The 9,541-nt window shown below is 31.0% G+C and overlaps 1 pseudogene; it reads right to left on the bottom strand.

Annotated features, from left to right (window-relative positions):
• Positions 1-252: 252 nt before the first annotated feature.
• LOC119570999 lies at positions 253-9,041 on the bottom strand (annotated as a pseudogene).
• Positions 9,042-9,541: the final 500 nt, after the last annotated feature.

Below are 9,541 nucleotides of genomic sequence, written 5' to 3'. Positions count from 1 at the left end.
AACAAAATTGTTTTCTTGTAGATAGGAATTACATATTATCTGAAAGACATCAATATCAGAATGAAATGACCTAAGGAAATTTAAACAATGCCTCCCTTTCTTTCGATAAAAATGTATTTCTATTCACATACAATGAAACTAAACACCTACTGGTCATCTCATATATACTGTACAATATTTCACCTCAAATAAAACTATGTCCATCTGCATCACATAACTTTAAAATGATGGGAAGGATAATTAACATGACTTTTATTTTTCCTTGGCCTTGTTGTCATAAATTGGGTGGCGAACCATCTGGAAGATGAAACAAAAAATATATCATCGTTCCAACATTATATCCAGCAAAATGATACATACCAAAACGATGCCTACAGTTAATAACTCACTATGGCAAGGCATCTTACTGTTTTGCTGTTCTACCAGATTATTTTTATTATAAATAAAACATCGTATCATTTTGTAAATAATCAATTTTTATCTGTTCCCCTTATTACATCTATATATTCTTTTCTTTAATCAGGCAGTTTTTATCTCTTTACTGTGTACACAGTGGTACTCAACATCAGTCCATGAAGCAAGGCTAACCAGATATTATTTAGATCTTTCTGTATTTACTTACAATCCAATATAATCAATCCCTCCAACCATTAAGATTACAGATATTTTCCTAATGACTATAGGATTACATCCATTCAAGGTTGATGACCTACAAAAAAACACCCATTTAATTTATATCCTTACTTGTGAAGGAACCACATGCTTTACAACCGGTTTGTGAACATCTCCGAATCTACAGTCATGATGCCCATGAACCTGTACTGCTCTGACGAAAAACCAAAAACTGGTCAGCTCTTTAAGCCATGTATATCTTTATCAGTTAAAAAAAATAACTCAGATTGTTGGTTGTGAATAAATCTTTTTTTTCCCCTCAATCTATTCTAAAATTATATACACAACAACAGTCTTTTATCCACAATATTGATCTACTACTCAGGGACTTTACCCATAAATTGGAATTTTCGCATTATAACATATAATTCCACAACAAGAGACTATGTTAATTCTTTAATCATGACCTTTTGATATACACATAAAGAACGAACAAATATTAGAAAAACACAGCCACAACAGAAAAGGAATAATCAATATAGTACATATCACTCTCATCTTTGTACACATTACTGCGTTGTTCATTACAAACAACTATGTACTACAACAATCAAGAACTAACCGCAGAAGGGATAGGGTCTATGTTAGTCCTGACGTTTGAACTGGGCTGCTGAATTAATATATTCCTCCACAAGTTTTGGGTGACACATATAACATGCTGACCCTTCCAGTTATTTTACTAGATTGATGCTCTGCAGCGTGGAACTTATGTCTAGCTGTGTGATGCTGGTCATCTGGCTGTGGGATTTTAATATCCTAAATTCTATTATCTGTAACATAATCACTAATAGCCCTAACAGTATTTTATGTATTACACCAGCAAATAAAAATAATTATCAAAATATAATAGTCATATCGACAACGTTACGTTACTAATACTACACATTTACCGACTCTAAAATAATCCTAGTACTTAAGAACATAATTCATCCAACTCTCTATTATTTATTTTAAATACGTAATTCCATCGTCAAACAATTATCAGTATCATTAATATCCACATTAAATTCATCCTAATACCATACACTCTTTAGCCAACATCTCTTCCTTCATTACCTGAGACTTTGACGGAACAGGGCCTTAAAATCTCGTAGACTCTCTAAAGTACCCAGGTCCAATATGACGGTACGAAAAGCTTGCCAAGATCAGACAGAGGCTTCTCAGGGCTCACCCACAACTCCTTCTAGCTTGCTGAGCTCATAACTGACAAAGGATTGAAGCAAAGAATTTACAGATTAACTATATATCAGGTAACTAAAACTTAATCAGATATTTACAGATTTAATTATATGTATACCTCTTGCCTTATAATGATTATAGAATATTTAAACCCTTAGATCCTGGATGCTCATTGCCACATATGCCCAAAATATGGGCATTAGGTTTACCTGAATGGCCCTCTGCAAGTTACGGGTATTGAAAAGACTTCATGCCTCCCTGTGCAATGGTACTTCTTTTTTCGCATTTTTTAGCATTCTGGACATTTTCCAATGTCTATCATTTGTATTTGATTTGATTTATAGTAAGAGGAGTAAAAGATGTTTTCCCTGCCACAGGACAATACATTTCTCTAGGTATAGTCATGAATACAGTGCAATACAATACGCAATAAGTAACTTATGTATTTATGTCATTTGATTTTATCTCTTCATAATATCATATTTTCTGTATACAACCTGTGCACCGGTACGTGCCAGGAAGATTAGGTTTGTCCTTCCTGGAGCTGCGCTTCTCCAGTCATGGTTCATGGATGGTACATTCCACCAACATTTATTGATGGAACTAATGAAAAAGCCTTCCTTGGGCCACAGAGGTCTAATCACCTTGCAAGAGCTTGGTGAATCATGGCAAAGTCATCCTGTACCCCAGCCTAAGCGAAATTCAATGACAAGCAAGTTCTGTCTTCTGGCCCTCCGCCATTTTTCGTATAACAGCATGTAGTTCAAGCCAATTTTTTTCAAGTCACCGGATTTCAGGTAAATTTAATGAATTAATATCAGCCACAATAATAACTAAAATGAGGTAAAGGACATCATACTGCGATATCCTAAAAGCTGTGTTTGTGAGACAAGATTAGGCTATGTTAGCTCGAAGGGAAGGCAGAGTGCATACTAAAGTAGCACCCAACATTACTGTTCATCTATGTGAATTCCCCCCAAAATTATGGCTTTCAGTGATTAAACACTGTTCTTACTACTTAAAGCACAAGTTAAACCATTTAAAACATACCTGAAAAAGCTATAAGGAGTTTTCCATAGCCTTTCTCTGGAATGGTGAAGCGTCATAATGCAAGCTACATTGTGCCGATCTGGACTTTCTTCTCTGAAAGTAATAAATTTGTGGAATTATCAAAAGCATTAACAACACAAACCATTCTAAATTATCTGTTTCCTTTCTAAAATAAATATAAAATTAAAATAAGTAAATAACATAATATAAAATAAAAATAAATATATAAATAATACTAGTAATAATAATGATTACATTAATCTTAAAAATTTTATAACATATAAATGCATAAACCCTTCTTAAGCAGTATATCACTTAAGATCATGAGGTAGCAACCTCTTTCATTATGTAATTGGTTTAAGACTCTGTGATTATACAAGACCTGATAATTACAAGTATGCATCATTCAAAAGAACAAAAAATCTAAAAAGAAGTACTGCACTGAAACTGCTACATGAAGTTTTCTGTATTTCTTCATAATATTTTGAAATTTCCAGCCTTCTTGGTTATCACTCAAACAAACTGACATCTAATCACATCATGACAAACCACATTAAATTCAAGGTGGCAAGATCCATCCCATTAACTGTGGCCGAGGCAGATATAAGTTGTATACAGTAATCAATTGTTCCTCTGTAGGCATTGGTTGGGCAGTGAGGAAATACAGCTGAATACAGCTTAAAGCCTCAATTCATATTGGAATTATCCCAAAAAGGATCTTGAAATATTTTAAACTCATTGTAGCAAGATTTTACCTACTCTGTTCTACTGTAATTTTAGTTTATAATTTGTTTACTCATAGATGTATTAAACACATGTTTAGTCACAAAGGAAGTCAGGTATAGACTCCCGTAATCACACCATTTCATTTGAATTCAGAGACAAGTTTTATTGCTATTACTACTAGTATTGTAAATATATATAATATATAATAATTACGATAATAATGATGATGCTTATATTAATAGTAATAACCAATAATAACATATAACAACAATAGTAATGTAATAGTAATAGTAACAGTAATAGTAAAGTAATAGTAATAGTAATAGTAATGTAATAATAATAATTAAAATAATAATAATAATAATAATAATAATAATAATAACTAATAATAATAATAATAATAATAATATAATAATATTTTTTATAATAATAATAATAAAATAACAATGATAATAATGTTAATGAAATGATATTAATAATAATAATTGATATAAACAAAACAACAACAAAAAACACAAAAGTAACAACAACAATAATAATAATATCCAACAACAAGAATAAATAATAATAAAATAATGATAATAATAATAATAATAATATATAATAATAATAATATAATAATAATAATAATAATAATAATAATAATGATAATAAGAATAATAATAATAATAATAAGTAATAATAATAATAATAATAATAATACCATAACAAAACAATAACAGTAACAATACCAATAATAACAATAATAATAAAATACAATAATAATAACAAAACAATATATAACTATAACAATAAACAATAACAATAACAATAACAATAACTGACAATGACAATGACAGTGACAATGACAGACAATGACAATGACAATGACAATGATAATAACATAACAATAACATAATAATAATTATAACATAATAATAATAATAATAAAATAATAATAATAATAATAATAATAATCAATCATCACATCATCATCATCATCATCACATCATATAGCAATAATATAAAATAAAACAATAAAAACAATACAATCACACAATATCATCATCATCATATCATCATCATCATCATCACTATCATCATCATCATCATCATCATCATCATCATCATCACAAAAACAATAACATTAACAATAATAATTTTAAAAATAATAAAATGATAATATTAATAACAATAACAATAATAACAACAACAATAATTATGATAATGATAATGATAACAATAATGATAATGATAATGATAATAATGATAATGATAATAATGATAATAATGATAATAATGATAATAATAATAATATAATAATAATACAATAATAATAATAATAATAATAATATAATAATAATAATAATAATAATAATATAATAATAACAATACAATAACAATAATAATGAAGACAACAACAATAATAATAATAATAGCTTCCACTGCATCCCCTGTCCTTGGATACCTCATTATTACTTCATACACTCACTGTCACTATCTAATATCTATTTCCAATGGATGAGTGTAGAACTCATCAATTTCCTCATTTGGGGGAGGAGACAGCAAAGGCATTTCATTCTGGTAAATATTTTTCAAACTGATGGCAGGAATTAAAGATACTTAAATAAGGATATGTAGGTTGAGTAACTTGCATTTTATCATCAATTGATGGCAGTTGCAGCATACAGGTGGAAGTGATGATATCTGTCTTATAGGTACCTTGGTGTGACTCATGACTCAGTGGGTGGGTGGTGATGTGTAACAGTTCTAAATGATGTATATAAATGTGACATCAAGTTTAGGAGAAATTTCAATACTAATGTTCACAATAAATTCAAATTTCCTATTTTTTGAGGTCCTTAGCTCATGTTTTTTATTTTCCATTTTCTTAAGTCTAGTCATATGCAGATGGAGCTGAAGCATAATCCCAGAAATCTCAACAAACTGACACATTTCAAAGTTTTACCCTAGACTGCAGAAATCAGTCTATTGCAACTTTTCATAAAATAAGATGATGAAACATAAAAGTTAAAAGAAAAAAAATAAAGAAATTTGTCAAATAATTCTGCAATCATTTTATCACACATATTCCAAAGAAATATATTAGCTAATACTACAAAATCAGTCTATTGCTACCTTTCTATAAAGGACAAGACATATCTTGAATGCCACAGAACATGAAATTAACTGAAAGAAAAAAAATTAAGAAACTTCATATTTCTTTTAAATAATTCTGCAATCCCTTTATTATTCATAATCACAAGCAAACTTACTCAGCAAACATGAATACTACATTAGACTCAGTTTACTACAATCTTCATGTAACTGATAAGATGGAATTTTTAAGCTGCAAAACACAAAGAAACACCAAATAATGACCTACACAAAACATAATATATTAATGAAAAAAGTGAATGGAAGAACATATTGAGATGCTGTGCATAGGTTTCTCACTCTCGCAAAATCATGTTATAACAATAATAACGATAAAAAAACAATAACTTTAATAGAATGATAGTAAGTTAAATAAAAACATCTTTAACCCAATGTGTGCAGGCTTTTTTGGCAGCCATGCGGTCTGTCAAACAAGTATATCTCTATGGGCCACATCTATAGGAATACCACCCATGGCATTGGCGCTATGCCACAAAGGCATCATAGTAGATGTCACCGCGAACAAGGGGTTAAGATATTTAAGGACTGGGTACATGGGTGAGATCAGGTAGGCCTTTAATTCATAACTAACCATGTATGTATAACCAAATTTAATAAAACAAAACCACAGTGCATAATGCAGTCATTGCCAATGGTTAATATGTTTATCACCTTTACTACTGAAATCATAATAATTAATACCATAATCATCACCAATGGCATTAATTACTAAAACATAATTAATTTTATCTGTTCTATCATGACATAATGCAATGATTTTCATATCCAGTTATCACTAAAAACATGCTCATCCAACACTTACCTTTGAGAAATAACCAACCAAATGTGCTCCCTGCTTGTCCACCTCACACAGGATATAAAACAGGAATGGCTCAACATCAAAATATAATGTCTTATGGTCTAGGAAGAGTTTTGCAAGAAGACAAAGGTTCTGGCAATAGATCTTGTGTTCTGCCCCATCCACTTCATAGATACTTAAAGTTCCTTTTCTGTAAATATCTCTACCCGGTGGTTGTCTCCATGTGCATTCGCTCTGCCAAATCCGAACAAAAAATTAACATTTCTATACCTTAAAAGTAAAACTACAAGAATGATATCAATAAGTCAGGAATCTCAATATACCTTTTATTTGATATAAAAAAAAATTATTATCTAAATAAAAAGATGATGTTTATCTTACCAAATGATATCTGTAGGTTTTTTCAAGTCGCATATATTTTAGACAATATTGGCATGTATAGAGTTTAGGTGCTTTGCCATATTCCTCTGGATATGGGCTGAAATACCACGTGTCAATCTCGAACCGACCTATCTGCACTCTGTCTATGTATTTTACTTTTGTTATTGCTTCATGTTCTTTTTCCAGTGCTGCCGTTGTAGGGTCCATATCTGCATAGGTCTGGTCAGGAAGAAAAATGAAAAGATAAAACTGGAACTCAACTATATCAAAAGAATCACTGACAATAAAATCACTATTGCTATCAATATTATCCTCATAATCATTACCATCACTATCATTATTATTTTTATATAACCCCCTGCCCCTGGTGGACCTAGACCATCAAGTTGACCAAAGTATTGGCCTTCTAAACTTAAACTAAAGATTGTGAGATGCTAGGTCAGTGATTTCACTAATTGTCTTTCATGCATTCCCATTCCTGGGGAATTATTTACAAAAGTAAATCACTGTTTAATCCAATCGGCACAGATGGCAAGAATACATGCTATACCCACTATAATATAAGTTCATTTATTGTATTTAACATAGATGCCTCTACAAGTATCTAGTAATCAAGAAGTCAGTTATTTCTCCTACCAACCTGACTTGCTTACCTTTTTCCTTAATTTTTCATTTGTAATATACTACTGTATTTAATGTATTTAATATTTCAATTACAATTTAATCATCATAATACCAAGTAGAATAATAACAGTATCAATATTAATAATATTAGAAAGAAAAACACATTTTCCCACAAATTCAAGGAATGAGGAAATCAGGCGCAGCACTATGGCCTACTAATAGACTCCTTGTGGTTGAGCAGATGTGGTGCAATTTGTAACATAATTCATAAAAAACTACATAATTCATTGTGATTGGGTTAATGTACCTTAATTAAAAAATGTAGTTAAAGCAAAACATAGTATCAAGACAAAAATTTGGCTGTTAAGTACATTTTGTTGTGAGACCACATATAGAAACAAATTTGAATTCTGGAAAACATAAAAAGCTTGGATAATCTCAAAGTAAGCAATCTGCTAAACTTCTCAAGCAAAATATGTTTTACAAACACTGGCACACATATGTAGTGGAAGAGGCTGAGGTGTGCAGTAGAGTAAGTTAAATAAATGTCATATTACTTCGAGCTACAATATTCAAATGGGGATTCAGGATTAACAATGTTGATAGCTTTAACATTTGACACATTAGACAGTTTTCAAAATGCTCACTATGCAGTTCAGTGTAGTTAACTAATCCCTTACAGCAAGCAAACATCCTATTCTTGAGACTATTTCACACTCCCTTTATTCCTTTTACAACAAAATTGATGCAGGAAACACAGCTGAAGAATTTAATTCTCTTGGAAAAGGAAAGCCTACAAGGGGAACAGTGATTTGGAGATGGTACAGTGGGTGTGGCCAGAAAAAAATGCCAGACAGTAACAGAACAGAACAGAACAGAAAAAAAGACATTGGAAAATAGAATAACAGTTTAGAAAAGCTCATGCTTGATCATGAAAAATAGGAATACATGAGATGCAACATCCCACAATGGTGGCAAATAAGACATTGGGGACAGCTGGACATTTTAACCATTTTAGCAAGAGCTTATTAAAATTATTATTTTGTGATGAAAATTTACATCTTTGCATCTTATGTATAAAGCATCAAAGGAAGAAATGAATAGCTTTTACTTTTATTTTCAAATTCAAATGTTGATTCATGCCAAAAGTCTGATACTGATAAGCTCTACCTCTAAGGCTTACTGGAATGTAACCACGGGGATCCAGAACACAGAAAAAAAAACATGCAAACACAGACAAGTAAACGTTTTTTTGCTGTTTTTTCAATATAAGAATAATTCCAAGCTCCCAAACAAACAACAGTCACCTCCTCTTACCTTCTGTACATGATTGATTTCATCATGTTTCCGCTTCTGATTTCTTGTAATTTTCCGTCCTGCAGTTTGATCATTGAGGAGGTCATTACCCGTTAGCGTTTTGTCCCCACGTTGATACAATTCTGATAAATCTATCCTGAAAGATTAAATTTTAAAACTTAGACAATTATTCTTTATTATTTTTTATTTGCTCATTCCTGAAACTTAATTTACTGGAAGAGTTCCATATAACACTATTGTTTCTATCAAGAAAGTAGATCCCTACCTTGCTATGCTTGTATCAAACAGAACAGCTTCCAGTTATTGTCCATTCTTAATATATAACAATTCAGTAAGACTTAATCCTTTGAATAAAAGTTTATAAGTAAGGAAGAAACTTTTTTTTCAGAAGATACACAGTAAATTCAAATGTGGAAGAAAAACCCACAATACAAAAACTAGATTTATTGAAAACGAGACTACAGTTTCGAAATCCACCTGGTTCCATCTTCAGGTCTGAAGAGGAAAGGGAGGAGGGGGTTAAAAGAGAGAGAGAGAAAGCGGAACACGGTGTAACAAAACGGAAGCAGAGGGAGGTCAGGCTACCAGGATCTGGATGGACGTGCCATCCGAGAAAATTTGCTGCGGGATGGGTGA

The sequence above is a fragment of the Penaeus monodon genome, unplaced genomic scaffold, assembly GCF_015228065.2.
Source record: "Penaeus monodon isolate SGIC_2016 unplaced genomic scaffold, NSTDA_Pmon_1 PmonScaffold_4684, whole genome shotgun sequence".
NCBI classification, from domain to species: Eukaryota; Metazoa; Arthropoda; class Malacostraca; order Decapoda; family Penaeidae; genus Penaeus; species Penaeus monodon.
Note: the sequence above shows the minus strand (reverse complement) of the source record. Positions and strands in the feature narration are given on the sequence as shown.